The sequence below is a fragment of the Dermacentor albipictus genome, chromosome 9, assembly GCF_038994185.2.
Source record: "Dermacentor albipictus isolate Rhodes 1998 colony chromosome 9, USDA_Dalb.pri_finalv2, whole genome shotgun sequence".
Taxonomy (NCBI): Eukaryota; Metazoa; Arthropoda; class Arachnida; order Ixodida; family Ixodidae; genus Dermacentor; species Dermacentor albipictus.
In genome coordinates this window covers 33,387,364-33,402,889 of record NC_091829.1, presented here as the reverse complement: position 1 = coordinate 33,402,889, position 15,526 = coordinate 33,387,364, and the positions used below count along the sequence as shown (strand labels likewise).

The 15,526-nt window shown below is 52.4% G+C and overlaps 1 long non-coding RNA gene across 1 annotated transcript in view; it reads left to right on the top strand.

The window, feature by feature from the left end:
- The first annotated feature begins 350 nt into the window (after positions 1-350).
- Positions 351-15,526, top strand: part of LOC135921821 (uncharacterized) — a 262,348-nt gene continuing 247,172 nt past the window's right edge. Inside the window, exon 1 of the long non-coding RNA XR_011508662.1 lies at positions 351-548. This is a non-coding gene — a long non-coding RNA (uncharacterized lncRNA). The remainder of the gene's footprint in view (positions 549-15,526) is intronic.

The window sequence follows — 15,526 nt, the reverse complement described above, 5'->3', positions numbered from 1 at the left end:
ATGCTCATGTAATCGGCGCCGTTTTTGTTATCATGCCTAACCAACTAGCCCACCAACACATGCTCAGTCTCTTACCGGTTGTTGTAGAGCGAGATCGGCTGACGTCCGTAGCTTGCTTTAGCTACATCGAAGTAGCCAAAACAAGCTATGGGCGTCGGCCGATAGCGAAAACATGCTATCGCTTAAAAAAAAAATAAGAGAGGCCATATGGTATACTTTGTACTTCGCTTGGCGGGCACTTTCGCCATGCGTATTGTGAATTTCGCTTTATCTGTATACCTCAACTTGCGTTGCCTTTAATTAGTAATGACAGTGATGCGTGACTGTCCATCATATTATATCATTTATTTCGTACTTGTGCGACATATTCATACTCATTCCGCCGCCACCACTAGCGCCGCTGTATGACTTCATTACGCCAACCACTTGAAACCAGCAGGCCAAGGATGACAAAGCCGCATTTGACAAAGATGGCCGGCTTGTCTGGGGTATACTTTAAGCATTTCCTCTCTCGTGGCCTTCGCCCCTGGACACAGCCGCAGCAGATGGTGAGCAAGTGTGCTTATTTAAATAAAAGCGTGGAAGTCGTGCTCATGTACAGGTTGCCGTAGAGCATGGCCTAGCGAAGTTATAGTCCATGAACCAACGCTTATAACTGCCTGTCTCGATTCGTTCGTAGCTTGGCAGCTTTTAGCATCCTCTTTCTAGTATATCTTTCCTTACGGGAATAGCCACAACAGGTGCGGTGATCTATACGAATAGTATGAAAGATGAAGTATAGCGCACTTTCGGCAGTTCATTTGGGTCCTCAGTGTTCACTTGGTGTTGGATCGTAGGCCGAGGTGACTGATGGTGTTAAGGGCCGGCCGAGCACGCCTTCGCTGGCATGATCGGGATCGTTGTTTCAATGCGCAAGTATAAGCTAATTCCAATAAGACAAATCCTCGATATTTGGTGGATGAAGCCTCCCCTTGTAATCACTATACTCACGCACTGAAACAAAACGATTCCGCTTGCGAAAGCTGCGGCGACCGTATAGCTCCAAACGTACGGGAACTGGGACGCGGACCTGTGAGACATTATGCACTTTTGTGATGTATACCGCACAGAAGATGTAGAAGACCTGCTGAACAGCATGCACGCGGTGCCCTCCCATCCCGGAGGAAGCCGGCGAGGGACCGCGCGCAACCGCATTCCCGGCGTGTTCCGGTCGTGAGCTTCGTGTCATCCCAGCGGGAGACCAGGGGCGACAGGCGGGCAGGCCGCGCAGGGACCTAGACGCGCGTATGAGCAGCCGGCCAAGCGCTGACGCGAGGTTCCCTCCTGGTCGGAAAGCTGTGTAAGCCGCGTACGTACGGCGCTTTTGCCCTACTCACTCCTGAACCTCCTTCCCCTTGCGAACCCCCCTCTTCTTTCTGCGTCTTCTTGTCGTTTCCTCCACGGTTATCGCCGTGTTTCGCGTTTCCCTTCTGTCAGCGTCCGGCCGAAGCGATCGAACGGTCCGGACAAGGCCGTCGAAGAATGCTTCCGCGTAGCAGCCTCTCCCCATAGCGACTGTGTTGCGATTCCGTTTTCTCGAGGCAGTGTCCGGTACACGGAAGAATGTGATTAAAAAAACTGAGAGGGAGCGTCACGGGAGAAAGTTTTAACCAGGAAAGGTCGGCCTAACACGTGGTCATATCGCGGCAAGCTTTAGCATCCCCCGTTGCCGCGCTACCGGAAAAGCACCGGGCGTGGCGCTGACGTATGCGCGGATACCACATTCGCACATTGGCAAAACGACAACTGTAAATGTATACTTTACAACAAACTACCCAAGTTACTCATGCGTATCGGGTGAAAATGTGCGCAGAGTGGTTGGCAAAGCACCCCGATCATATGCGCATCGATTAAGATCTACCGAGAACCAAGCAGACTGGACCGAGTCCGCCCAGCATGCAGGGTAAATGTCGGAGCGACTGTATTGAGCGAGAAGGCGAACTTGATGGCACCACGGATACTTGGTTGGTATTTGCTTCCGCCATAGTCCAGTATTACGTGGGACATTCCGGAAAGTTGGCTCACAAATGGTACAAAAACAAGAAAACACACTGACCGTGCGCTTTTGACCGTGCGCTGTTTGCTTCCAAAATGTGTACCACTAGCGCAGTCGCATTATTCGGATCATTTGATCCGTCTATGAGCACGGGTCAGCAAGGTGCCGTGTCGATGTTCGATGGCGCATTGTGAAGCTACGCGGTTATACCTATAAGCACGAGTAAAAGTTTCCGGATCCAATTGTAAGTCATTCAAAAGGAACCCGCAAATGTTGCAAAACGTGTTGTGATGTTACGGTCGTGGTCTAGCTGCGGGACCGAATCCCGGCCGCGGCGGCCGCGTATCGATGGGGGCGAAATGCAGAAAAGAACGCCTGTGTACCGTGCATCGGGCGCACGTTGAAAGAACCCCAGGTGGCTAAATTCATCCGGAGTCCCCCACTTCGGCGTGCGCCCCTCATAATCATATCGTGGTTTTGGCACGTAAAACGCCCAGAATATTTTTGTTTTAAACTATTAGTTTATGCTTTTTCGATTTCTCGTACACGTAACGTCCGCCTCTTCGAGGAATCCAGCTCAAGGACCATAGAATTGCGCCACCTGCTGCAGACACTTTTTTAAAAAGTCCTGCGTATAGTATAAATATGACACCCAGTGTATTTCTATGGATGCCAAGGGTGCGGTCTTGTACGCGTTCCAAAATAGAACGGAGGTGGTCCGTTCCACCGAGCCGCACACGCTTGGTCAGTTTGAACGGTGTCGAACGCCATGACGTCAGTTGTGAAGTGATATCTGCTGTCAATCATTCCGTGTTGTCTGCTATCGGACGAACGCAACGGAACGGACCCCCAATTTCGCGACGGAGAGAACGGGCCACCTCCGTTCGAGTTTGGAACGCGTACAAGATCGCACCCTTGGGGTGCGACGTGATTCGAAAATTCGTCGGCCGGCCGCTCCGTTGCGGCGTGACCGGAGCGAACGCGGGCCCAACGCGACACGCGCTGTCGCGTTCGCGGTTTCATCGCGCACTGGGACGCACACGTAGCAGTTCGACCGCGTCGCCGGAGGCGCGCACAGCGGGCGCTGATCGCGTGCTTGCGGGCGCCGCGCGGCACTGACACGACCCACGTAGCAGCGACAGCGCGATACGATGACCACACCGACAGTCGGGTGAACCCCCCACCGCATACAGACACGTCTACCGCGCTTCGTTTATTCGTTCTCGCTGTGGTTATTATACTCCTTCGATGTTCGTCCTTAAACGGCAAGGCTTGCATCAACGGCGTCGCGTGTTCCTTGCTTTTGAGCCGAGGGAGCGCATGGGTGTCGCAATCTTCGGCCCTATACACTGCGATGACCCAATACGTAGACGTACTGATCATGCATGGTCGCTACTGGTTGGTTTTGAGATTTCTGTCTGCAGAAGACGGGGGGAAACGTTTAGGTCCAGAGAGAGTGATGTGGCAGGTTGGATACGTACGAAAAGTTTCAGGAATATAGGGTTTAGCCAGAGGACTCAGGACAGAGGTAACGGGAAACCGCTGAGAGAGAGAGAGAGAAACAGATAAATGAAAGCAACATAGTTAACCAGGACTGAGTCCTTATGGCTACCGTGCAATGCGGGTAAGGGAGGAGAGTGGCCCTCTGCAGCCGTGATTTGGCAGGTCATGGTACCAAATTGTCGAAGATAACGAGAGTGGCGTTCCGCGTCCAGCTGGGAGAAGCTTTCATGTTGCTATTGACGTAATTACGAAGGCAAATGAAGTGCCTTCTGGCTACAACTATCGGAAGAGGCTCACAAAAGACCACAAGCGAATTTCTTTTAGACAGTCTTCAGAAGTATACTGTGGGCGTTCTTCTGTAAAGTCTACAGATTGTGTATCACAACCCGCCGACGCGTGACCTGGCACTTTTTTTGTTGACTAATGTCCGTTGGCTCTCTGCGTACAACCCGCTCTGCCGCAGGGGCGTCTGCGTCTGCAGGCGTTTGGTGCGTTGCGACACCACGGACCCGAGCACACGAGGGTCGGACCCTCCCGCGCCTATAGCCTTGTGTGGCTTAGCCGTGTCCAGGGAAAAGGGGATCCTGGGGGTTGAGCCGATGCAGAGCGCCACGACCTTTTTCGAGGTCCCTCAGCGGAGGCAGCGCACCCCTTTGGGCAGGTTATACAGTTAAATTCCTGTCAGACTCTACATTCCTAACCCTCGTCGGTGTTTCAAGTGCCAGAAGTGCGGCCACGGCTCGCAAAGCAGCCGAGCTGCCAACTCGCCTATAAGCAAAATGTGGAGACATAAGTGGGTAGAAAGATAAACTTTATTAAAGTAATAAATCAGAAAAATCTGTAATAGTCATGGCCCCTAGAACAGATCTCAGCTGGCTCTTGCCATCTTTTCAGCTCCCTGCATCAGCTTGAGCTCATCGTCGAGGGCCGAGCTGGACAGCAGTGCCTCCCATTGCTCCCTCATGGTGTTCGTGTCGGGGTGTTTCGTGTTGTGTAGTGTGCACTCCCACGCAATGTGGCATAGGGTTGGTGTGGCCCTGCACCACGAGCATTCGTCCCTTTAGGCTGTGGGCTGTATTCGATGTAATATGTGTAGGTTCGTGTAAGTGCCTGTCTAGAGCCCATGGCAGGCAGCGGCATCCTCTGTCTTTAGATTTCGGTGGGGTGGTGGATGTCGCAAGCGACTACCTCTGTGGTAGTTCACGATGACTGAATACTCGAGGTAGACAGGGTCCGGGTCTTCTGTAGCCGGCGTGATAAGTGCTCAGTTATGCACGAATCCTCGAGCTGCTCTGTCGGCCTGCAGGTTGCCCGTGATGCCAGTGTGGCCCGGTATCCAGATGATGGTTTGGGTGGTGACACCCTAAAGGTCCTGCTTGAGTATTTGGGCTAGGACTTGTGCAGTAGGTCTTCCAATTCTTCCCTGTAAGAAGTTGCGGCAGGCCTACTGGGAATCCGTGAGGATCGTCAGTGGTTTGTTTGCGTGTTGGCTTTCGCGAATGGCTACCCCGACGGCCAGTTCTTCTGCTTCCGTGATCGTGCAGGGGCGGGTCGATGCAGCGGAGGTAACGTGGCCTCGGTGGTTGCATACCACTGCCACTGCGCCTTAGTTCGTCCCATACATGGCGCGGCCGTAAAACGGGCCGTGGTATTGAACCTGAATGTTTTCTCCATGTACTCGGCCCTTGCTCTCCTCCTGCCGGAGTATAAGGTTAGGGTCCATGTTGCGTGGTATCGGGCAACGTAATACCTGCCCTGGACGTGACGAGGTATCGAGCAGGTTTCTTGGGTTCGTGTTGTTATAGCTGGGAACCCCAAGGTTTGTAGGACGTGTCGTCCCGCGCGGGTCCGCGCAAGTTGCGAGACGTAAAGGGCTTCTGTCAGTTCGCTAAGGGTGTTGTGCAACCCTAGCGCCAATAATTTTTCAGTCGATGCACTTATCAGCAGGCGGAGAGCGGGCTTGAAAGCATTTTCAAAAGTCTGTCGGCCTGCTTCGTCTCGGACTGAGTGAGATGGTAGTATAGGGCAGGCTGTGTGCGATTTTGCTCACCACCATGCTTCTGACGAGTAGGAGAGTGTCCCTTTCCTTCATGCCTCTGTCCTTGGTTGTTACGCGGGAGATCATGCGTGATACCGCCTTGACACTGGTTTTGAGGAGTGTAAGGGTGTGTGTGGCCCACTGGTTGGACTGCAGCCACATGCCCAGCGCCCTCAGCAACGGCTTCTCTGGTATGAGGCCCCCGTTGAGGCGTACCTCGAGTTTTCTTGTTGGGTCTGTGGGGACTGTGTGGTTACCCCGGCCTCGCCAGACTCGTAGGAGCTCAGATTTCTCGGGGGAGAAATGTAGTCCCTGTTGGCTGACGTATTCTTGGATGAGATTCACTGCAGTTTGCAGCCGTTCTTCATGTTCAACGAGAGTCGCTGTTGTGGTCCAGAGTGTTATGTCGCCTGCGTAAATTGCGTGCCGAAGACCTGCTACGTCCTGTAGTTTGCTTGCGAGGTCGATCATGGCGACGTTGAACAGGGTGGGTGAGATGACAGCATCTTGTGGTGTGCCCTTGTTGGTAGGGTGGTACACTTGAGTCTGGATCTCTCATCTTCAGCTCCGCCGTGCCGTAGCTCAGGAAGCTCTCAACATACTTGTGCGTTCGCTCGCCGCAGTTGGTGTAGGCCAGCCCTTCTAGGATTCCTTGGTGGCTGACGTTGTCGAAAGCCCCTTTGATGTCGATTGCTTGGAGTACGTGTGCGCCGCTGCGGGAAACGTTGCTGTGGACTTCTTCCTTGATTTGGAGTAGCACATCTTGTGTGGGACAGGCCTGCGCGGAAACCGAACATAATGTCCGGCAGGTGTTTTTTTTTTTTAACTTCTAAGTGTCTCTGTAGTCTCGTGTTTATAATTTTCTCGTACACCTTGCCGAGGCAGGACGTGAGCGAGATGGGTCTGAGGTTTTCAATTGCTAACTTCTTGCCCGATTTGGGGATCATGATTATTCGTGCGTGTTTCCACATCGCTGACACCGTACCTTGTTCCCATTGTTGGTTGAGAAAGGCCGTGAGTGCGGAGATGGACTCAGGTTTCGTATCATGGAGTTCGTGATGTGCTCCGTGCCCGCAGCTGTCTTACGAGTGGTGGCTGAGATGACCGCTCTAATTTCGTTTTCTGTGATAGGTTCGTCCATTAGTGGGTTGGGCTGCCCTGTGTAGGGTGTTGTACATGGTTGTGTGGGAACAGGATCTTCATAGCATTTGGTCTTGATGTGCCTTGTCTTGGTCGTAGCCAGGGTGCCACCGAAGGAGTCGCAGAATCTGTATCAGTTCGCCGAGGTGAGTTGCATGGATTATGGAGCTTGAATTATGCTTAGTGTGTCGTGCCCCTTGAGTCCGCTTCTTTGGTTTGTGATCCTCTTGACGAGGTGCGTAACTTGCGACAGTGTCCGTTGGAGACGCAGGAGAGTGGCCGCCCCTGATCCGTCCTTGCGGATGTGGTCAGAGTACGCGAAGAGAGTCGACTGTAGGGATCTTGGTTCCGTTGAGCGAGACACTAGGATCGGGTTCGATATAGTTGGGTGGTCTTCCTCGTGTCCGTGCTCTCAGGACGAGAAGCTCCGACTTTTCGGGTGCGCTTTGGAGACCGCAGTCTCGGGGTATCTTTCGATAGTATCGACGGCTTCTTGTAGATTGCGTTCTTGTTCTCCAGTAGTGGGTGCTTTGGTCCAGAGCGTGATATCGTCGGCATAAAGGGCATAGCTAAGGTTTGGGATGACGTTCAGTTTCGGTAGCTTGATCATTGCGATATTGAAAAGGAGAGGTGAAATAACTGATCCTTGTGTGGTTCCTTTGTCGGGTAGCCGAAATTTATCGCTGCGCGTGTTGCAGACGCCTACTGTTGCTGTTTGGTGTGTCAAAAAGCTGCTGATGTAGGGATATATTTGGGCTCCGCAGCCTGCATCTTCGAGATTGCGGAGAATGGCTTCGTGGCTCACGTTGTCAAATGCGCCCTTTACGTCAATTGCCAGGATTGATTATTTGCGTCTGTTATCGATGTAGTCAAGCAAGTGTTCTTTGAGGAGCAGGAGTACGTCCTGCGTGGATAGATGCTGTCGGAATCCGAAGATGGTGTGCGGCAAGTGTCCGTTGACCTCGAGGTATGGTGGTAACCGGTCGTGCACCATGTGCTCGGATGTGAGCGAAATGGGACGGAGGTTTTCGATGCGAAGGGGTTTGTTGGGTTTGGGGATCATGATGACCTGCGAATGCTTCCAGGTTGCGGGTAGATCCCCCTTTTCCCAGAAGACGTTGTAGTGCTGTAGCAGTGCTGTAGTGGCACATTGCGGGAGGTTGCGTAGGAGCTTATTAGTTATTCTGTCCTTGCCGGGACTGGTGTTTCTAGTGAGTTTGCCTAAGGCTGCGTGGAGCTCTGCCTGGGTGAGTGGTTGATCGAGATCTGGGTTTGGTGCGCCGTCGTAGGTCTTTCGGCTCGCTGATGAAGTGGTCTTGTCAGTTTTTGCTGAAGCTCACGAAGGAGATCATGCTCCGATTTAGCGTGACTGTGGATCAGTCTGCGCAGATCTTGCTTCTGTTGCGTTTTGGTATGATCGGTAGCTAAGAGAGCGCGTAGGAGATGCCAGGTTTTCTTGGTGCTGAGTGTCCCTTGTATGCTGTCACAAAAGGTGTTCAATTTTGACTAAGTGGCTCCGCGTAATCTTGGGCCTGTATGGTGAGAAGGGCGATTCGTTGCTTAGTTTTCTATTGAGCTTCTGTCCCTTCCACCTTTTCAGGAGGCTTCTTTTGGCCTCCCAGGTATGAAGGAGATGCGGATCGACTTCGGAGGTGTTGGTGCTTAGTTGGATGCTCTTGGTGTGGTTTTCTGCGGTGATGAGAAGGACCTTGAGCCAATGGTCGATGTCGTCGATTGTTGTGTTGCCGCTGAGGTTGTCTCTGAAGGACTTCCAGTCTGTTAGTCGAGCCATTTCAGTCTTGGTCAGTTTTCGATTATGCGCGATGTCACTTGGATAATGTGGTGGTCGCTTCCGAGCGTCTCCGAGAGTCGACTCCACTCGGCCCAGTGGACGTTCGCTGTAGACGTAAGGTCCGGGTTTGCGCCCCTGGAGACACTGTTCCCGACGTTCGTGGCCTACAGTGGGTCGTTCCAGAGAGTCAGCCTGTGTTGTTTACCAGTGTCCTGCACTCGGGTTCCCTTCTTGGTGGTGTTTGGATAAGCCCATGCTGTGTGTGGGGCGTTGAAATCTCCCATTATGACAACTTGACGGCCTTTCGTGCGTTTCCTGAGTTCACGGACAAAGTGGTCGAATTCCGAAAGTTTATCATGAGGAGGGCTGTATATGCTGGCGATAAAGAGGCTTTGCTGCGTTTTTCTGTCTGGTATGATCTCCACTAGGGTGTTCTCGATGGGGATGTCTTCTATTTCGTGTTCTTGCGTTTTCTTGGTTACGATGGCTGTGCGTTGAGTTTGTGTATGAGCGGTGTATCCTTGAAGTCGAGCGTTGTGGGTATTGGTTTCCTGTAGGGCAACTACGTCAGGGTGCTCCAGTTTGCCGAGTTCTTGTAGGTTTGCATGCCGGGGACGGAAGGATCGACAGTTCCATTGCCAGATTCGCAGAGTTTTTTGCGGGCTCTTTCTTGTGGTTTTAGGTGTCGCCATCATGAGGCTCTTCAGTTTCACAGGCAGCTTCATGGTTAGGTGAGATCATTTCGACTGTTCGTGCGAGCCTTCTTTCTACCCTGCTCAGTGGTGTTGAGAAGGCTGTCGAGGTAGGACTTGGTGACGTAATTGTTCTTTGCGTGTGCTATGAAATTGTTGACCTGAGCTGTTCGGCTGGTGACCTGGCTTGTGAGAGTGGCGGCTTGATTTGCGAGGGTGGTGACTTGGGTGTTGAGGCTTGCAGTCTTCTCGACGATAGGCTTGGTGATGTTTTCAATCGGGGCGAAAATGTTCTTTGTGAAGACGTCTTCGAAAGCCTGGAGGTGCTTTTGAACTCTAGCTTCGATCGCGGAATCAACTGCTTCCGTGGTTAGCGTTGTAGATGGTTGCTTGCTTCCATGTTTGTATTCTTTGCATCTTTGTATTAGTCTGTCTATGAGGCTTTGTTGACTTTGGAGCTTGTTCTCGAGGGCTCTTACGGCTACCGCTTTTGCCGATCCGACGCTTGCACTGACATAGCTGCCGGCCACTTCAGCGTAATTCACGCGTTTTCGGGAAAGCGACCGCGATCTTGATCGTGTTCTTGACGTGGGTTTGCTTCTTGTGGTGCTACTGGAGGCGTTACTTGAGTTGGCGGCGCATCCATTGGCAACCCCTAGTTCAGGGAACTCATTGCGGTTGGGGCTCCGTCGACTGTCTAGTTCTTGGATTCTGTTTTGCCATTGCTGTTTTACTTTGTAAGGCGGTGGGTTAGGCTTGAGCTATTTCTCGCGTTCTTTCCCAGCCCTTTCGTGTCCTTCGCCAATTTTGCACGCAGAAACATTCTGTTTGTCCACGCGCTCGAATGAGCAAGAACACGCACTATACGTCAGCGGTGAAGTGCGCTAGAGAGACTTGGGGATTTTTTTTTATCACGAGCACTTTCGATCGCAGTTTCATGCGAAAAGCTTTAGCCCTTGATATATATCTCTAATCCTCAATGCTCCGTACGTTCGAAGGGCCACGAGCGATGACCTGGTCATTCTAGCTGTCCACTGCAAATTTTCATATTGCTTCGTATGGGATCTGCCGGCTACGGGCGGGCGAAGTGGCGCCTCACAGCGCGCGCTCACAAGAGGGGGTTGCTTGCTGTCAGTTCCCGTCTCCGACGGCGGTAGGGAACGCCCCACTGATCCGCATCGGAATGTGCGCGCACCGAATTGACTTTCCTCTGACGTATGTAGGCGAGATAGAAGAGAAGAGATGGGAGGGAAGTAGTTGTGCGAAGCGTACGAACGTATTTTCGCAACTCCTCCCTGCCTGACATACCAGTTCTCGATACAGGTGTCCTTGGTAAGAAAAAAAATATAGTAATGCCGATCGAACGCTCATGTTGGAATCTATGCGAAGCAGTTAATTAAATGCGGCACACAGCTAACGGCGATGCGTGCAGGTTGTGCTTATTTTCGCTCTATGCAACGTGTGACCTCATGCGCCATTTATGTTTACGCACCACATCGTTCACGAGCTATTCAGAAACAAAATGCCAAAATCAGGCGGATGCGCAATGTGAGCCGTCTACGCGGCGATGCCACTGCATACGAAGGCGGTGTATGGCGCTTGTTGCGGGAAGAATGGCGATGGCAGGTGTATGCACAGAGAACACATACGCTGTCCGTAAACTTGTTGCGACTGTTAGCCTCGTGCGCGACCGATGGTGCCGCTACGAACGGTGTTCCGGTGACATCAGCCGGAGGACCCGTCTTTGTTGTCTGCTGCGCTGCGGTTAGAATAGCTTCATTTCCAAGCGTTTGCTTGCGCTGTGACTTTGTGCTCGCGTAGATAGATAGATAAACTTTATTAAAAGAATAATCAGAAGAACCATTTATAGTTGGGCCCCTAGTCCAGGGCTCCGTGTGCTCTTGTCAGCTCTCTGTATCAGTTTGAAATGGTCGTCGAGGGCCGAGCTGGACAGCAGTGCCTCCCAATGCTCCCTCGTGGTATTCGTGTCGGGGTGTACTGTGTTGTGTAGTGTGCACTCCCACGTAATGTGGCATAGGGTTGGTGTGGCCCCGCAATACGGGCATTCGTCCCTGTATACGCTGTGGGGTGTATGCGATGTAATATGTGCTGGTTGGTGTAAGTGCCTGTCTGGAGCCCACGCCAGGCAGCGGCATCCTCTGTCTTCAGATTTAGATGAGGTGGTGGATATCGCAAGCGATATCCACCACCTGTGGTAGTTCACGATGGATGAATACTCGAAGTCGACAGGGTCCGGGTCTTCTGCAGCCGGCGTGATGAGTGCTCGGTTATGCACGAATCCTCGAGCTGCTCTGTCGGCCTGCAGGCTGCCCGTGATGCCAGTGTGGCCCGGTATCCAGATGATAGTTTGGGTGGTGATACCCTAAGGGTCCTGCTTGAGTATTTGGGCTAGGGCTTGTGCAGCAGGTCTTTCCATTCTTCCCCGTAGGAAGTTGCGGCAGGCCTGCTGGGAATCCGTGAGGATCGTCAGTGGTTTGTTTGTGTGTTGGCCTTCGCGGTTGGCTAACGCGATGGCCAGCTCTTCGGCTTCCGTAATCGTGCAGGGGCGGGTCGATGCAGCGGAGGTAACGTGGCCTCGGTGGTTGCATACCACTGCCACTGCGCTCTCAATTGGTCGTCCCATACATGGCAGCGTCCGTAAAACGGGCCGTGGTATTGAAACTGAATGCTTTCTCCATGTACTGGGCCCTTGCTCTCCTCCTGCCAGAATGTTGGTCAGGGTCCATGTTGCGTGGTATCGAGGCAGCGTGATACCTGTCCTGGACGTGACGAGGCATCGAGCAGGTTTCTTGGGTTCGTGTTGTTACAGCTTGGAACTCCAAGGTTTGTAGGACCTGCCGGCCCGTGCGAATCCGCGCAAGTCTCTGTTGTTACGAGACTTGGTGCTTCTGTCAGTTTGCTGAAGGTGTTGTGCAGCCCTAGCGCCAATAATTTTTCAGTCGACGTACTCATCGGCAGGCGGAGAGCGGTCTTGAAAGCCATTCTCAAAACTGTGTCGCACTGCTTCGTCTCGGACTGTGTGATATGGCAGTAGGGCAGGCTGTATATATGATTATGATTAGGTCTGTTTCCGATTATGTACTGCTTCGCTACAACGTTGTGTTGCGCAACTGTGTTTTGGCCGTTTCCCGCCACATCTGAATTGTTCGTAGCTCTTACCACTTCCCTGTATTATATGCCTTGTACTAATTGCTTTGGTCTGTCGTTTTGTTTGCGTGTTATATCTTTGAATTGTAATAATTGGCGTGTTTCATTGCCTTCTATTTTGACCAACAATGTTTCGTTGCTTTGATTGTGACCCACTCCTGTATGAGCCTGTAAAAGGCTTACAGTATTGCTAAATAAATAAATATGTGATTCTGCTCACCACCAGGCTTCTGACCAGTCAGAGAATGTGTCCCTTTCCTTCATGCCTCTGTTCTTGGATGTTACGTGGGAGACCATGAGTGATAGCGCCTTGACACTGGTTTTGAGGAGCGTAAGGGCGTGTGTGGCCCGCTGGTTGGACTGCAGCCACATGCCCAGCAATCTGAGCAATGGCTTCTCTGGTATGAGGCCCCCGTTGAGGCGTACCTCGAGTTTTCTAGTTCTGTCTGTGGGGACCAAGTGGTACGTTATACCCCAGCCTCGCCAGACTCGTAGGAGATCAGATTTCTCGGAGGAGCATTGTAGTTCCCGTTGGATGACATATTCTTGGATGAGATTCACTGCAGTTTGCAGCCGTTCTTCTTTTTCAACGAGGGACCCTGTTGTGGTCCAGAGTGTTATATCGTCTGCGTCGATTTCGTTCCGAAAACCTGCTACGCCCTGCAGTTTGCTTGCGAGTCCGATCATGGTGACGTTGAACAGCGTGGCTGCGATGACAGCACCTTGTGGTGTGCCCTTGTTGAGAGGCTGGTGCACTGTAGTTTCGATCTCTCCCATCGTCAGCTCTGCCGTGCGGTGGGTCAGGAAGCTCTGAACATACTTGTACGTTCGCTCGCCGCACTTGATGTTGGCCAGCCCTTCTAAGATTCCTCGGTGGCTGACGTTGTCGAAAGTCCCTTTGATGTAGATTGCTAGGAGGACGTGTTCGCCGCTGCGGGAAACGTTACTGAGGACTTCTTCCTTGATTTGGAGTAGCACATCTTGTATGCACAGGCCTGTGCGAAAACCGAACATGGTGTCCGGCAGGTGTTTATTGTCTGTCTCTGCAGTCTTGTGTTTAATTTTCTCATACACCTCGCCGAGGCAGGACGTGAGCGAGATGGGTCTGAGGTTTTCAATTGCCAATTGCTTACCCGGTTTAGGGATCATGATTATTCGTGCGTATTTCCACATCGCCGGCACCGTACCTTGTTCCCAGTGTGTGTTGAGAAAGGTTATGAGCACGGAGATGGACTTGTCGCTCAGGTTTCTGATCACGGAGTTTATGATGCGGCCCGTGCCCGTAGCGGTCTTACGGGTGGTGGCTGCGATGACCGCTGTCATTTAGTTTTCTGTGGTAGATTCGTCCATTAGTGGGTTGGATTGTCCTGTGTAGGGTGTTGTACATGGTTCTGTGGGAGCGAGATCACCGTAGCATTTGGTCTTGATGGCGTCGATGAGGTCTTGTTGGCTACCTGGATAGGTGTGCAGTAACCGCTCCAGAGCCTTGTGTTCTCCTTTGGTTTTGATGGGGTCCATGATGGCTTTCAGGATGTGCCACGTCTTGGCTGTATCCAGGGTGCCACCGAAGGAGTCGCAGAATCTATAGCAGTTCGCTGAGGTGGGTTGCATGGCATATACTGCTTCCGCTGTTATTTGTGCTATGCGCGTCTTCAGTTTTTTGTTGTTTTTCTGTTTTTGCCAGTGGCGGCTGAAGCCCCGTTTGGCATCCCACAGGTGTAGGAAGTTGGTATCCACCTGGGGGGTATCTTCCGTTCTGGCAATTTTCTTCTGTGGTGTTCATGTCGACGGAGGTTGTCACACCAGTCTTCCAGGTTCGCGATTGTGTCGGCGTCCTATTCTTGGGCTTCCCTGATGTTTCGCCAGTCAGTGAGTTTAGCTGTGCCGATCTGCCTGCGTAGGCGTCCAGTCTTTAGTGTTATGTTTAATATGTAGTGATCGCTGCCTAAGTTTTCGAGTGTGTTGATCCATTCAGCTCGCGTGGTTTGAACCGGACCGGGATCCGTAGATGCTAGAAGTCTCCGAGTAGTCGAAGTCGGTATCTTCCAGCTCGGACCGAACCACCGCGGGCGAAGGTCAGCCGCCTTGCTTGACTGAGTGGCCGGGTGGGGTTGTCGTTGGGTTTTGGATGTGTATGGTGGAGGCAGGCTTCCATCTGGGGGCAATACGCTTGAGCTTGTTGCACTCTGTTCCTGCCGTGAGATGGGACCCTCCGCACAGGGCGTACTTCGGAACACAAGTGTGTCCGGCGTCTGGGTTAAGGTGGTTGCAAACGTTGTACGCACGAATCATTGGGTTGGGGCATATGCCTGGTCGGTGTCCGGGGGCTCTACAGATGAAGCAGAACTGCCTTGTCGGCTGGTAGTCTAGACAAGGCATCTCCCCTCCGTATAAGTACACAAATCTAGGCGCTGTTAAGAATGGCCAGCTGCAGTGCAAGATTGCCAACCACTTACGACTATGACGGCAACATCCCGGGAGCGTCGCCGCCAACATAGCCACAGCTTGGCTAAATCGAATTTGTGACGGAAGGAGTTCGGCGGGCCAACTATTGTTCCCAAACTCCCCAACGCGCTACCCGGAACGGCTCCGAGTTCTACGGGGCCCCTCTGACGTCGGTTCCGGACCTTCGAACGTGTGTGCTTTTGTGCGTGTAGACCGTCCTGCGGAGAGGCGGCTAGTTTGCGATCACCAAACGAACGTTCGCGTCGCCTTGTATCGCGGGAGGACCGAGCGTTTAAAAACTGCTGTTGTGCTGATGCTCGACACACTTCTCTTAAGCAGTCATTTTGGACTGAGACTCTCTCAAGCAGTCATGTTAGACTGATGTACTTTCTCAAACAGTCATGTTAGACTGATATAAATATTGTAAATAAACCCGTATTCCTCGTTCTCGATGAGAAGCAGTCCTTCCCTTCATCAACGTCCTCAGCGTGGACAAGTTGGACGACGGCATGGGCCAGTTACCTTCGAATTCATGCCGGACTCCAATCTTGACAACGTATCGCGAGCGATGGGATTGAGCCCCCAATCCTGACAGCGCCTGGGGTCCCTCGAAGTGTAGTAGGGCTGTCTGGGGTGGTTCGAGCATACGGGCCCGCACGATGCGGACTCCATGTGTGGGGACCCGAATATTCGCCGTAAGCTCTTCATCGCCG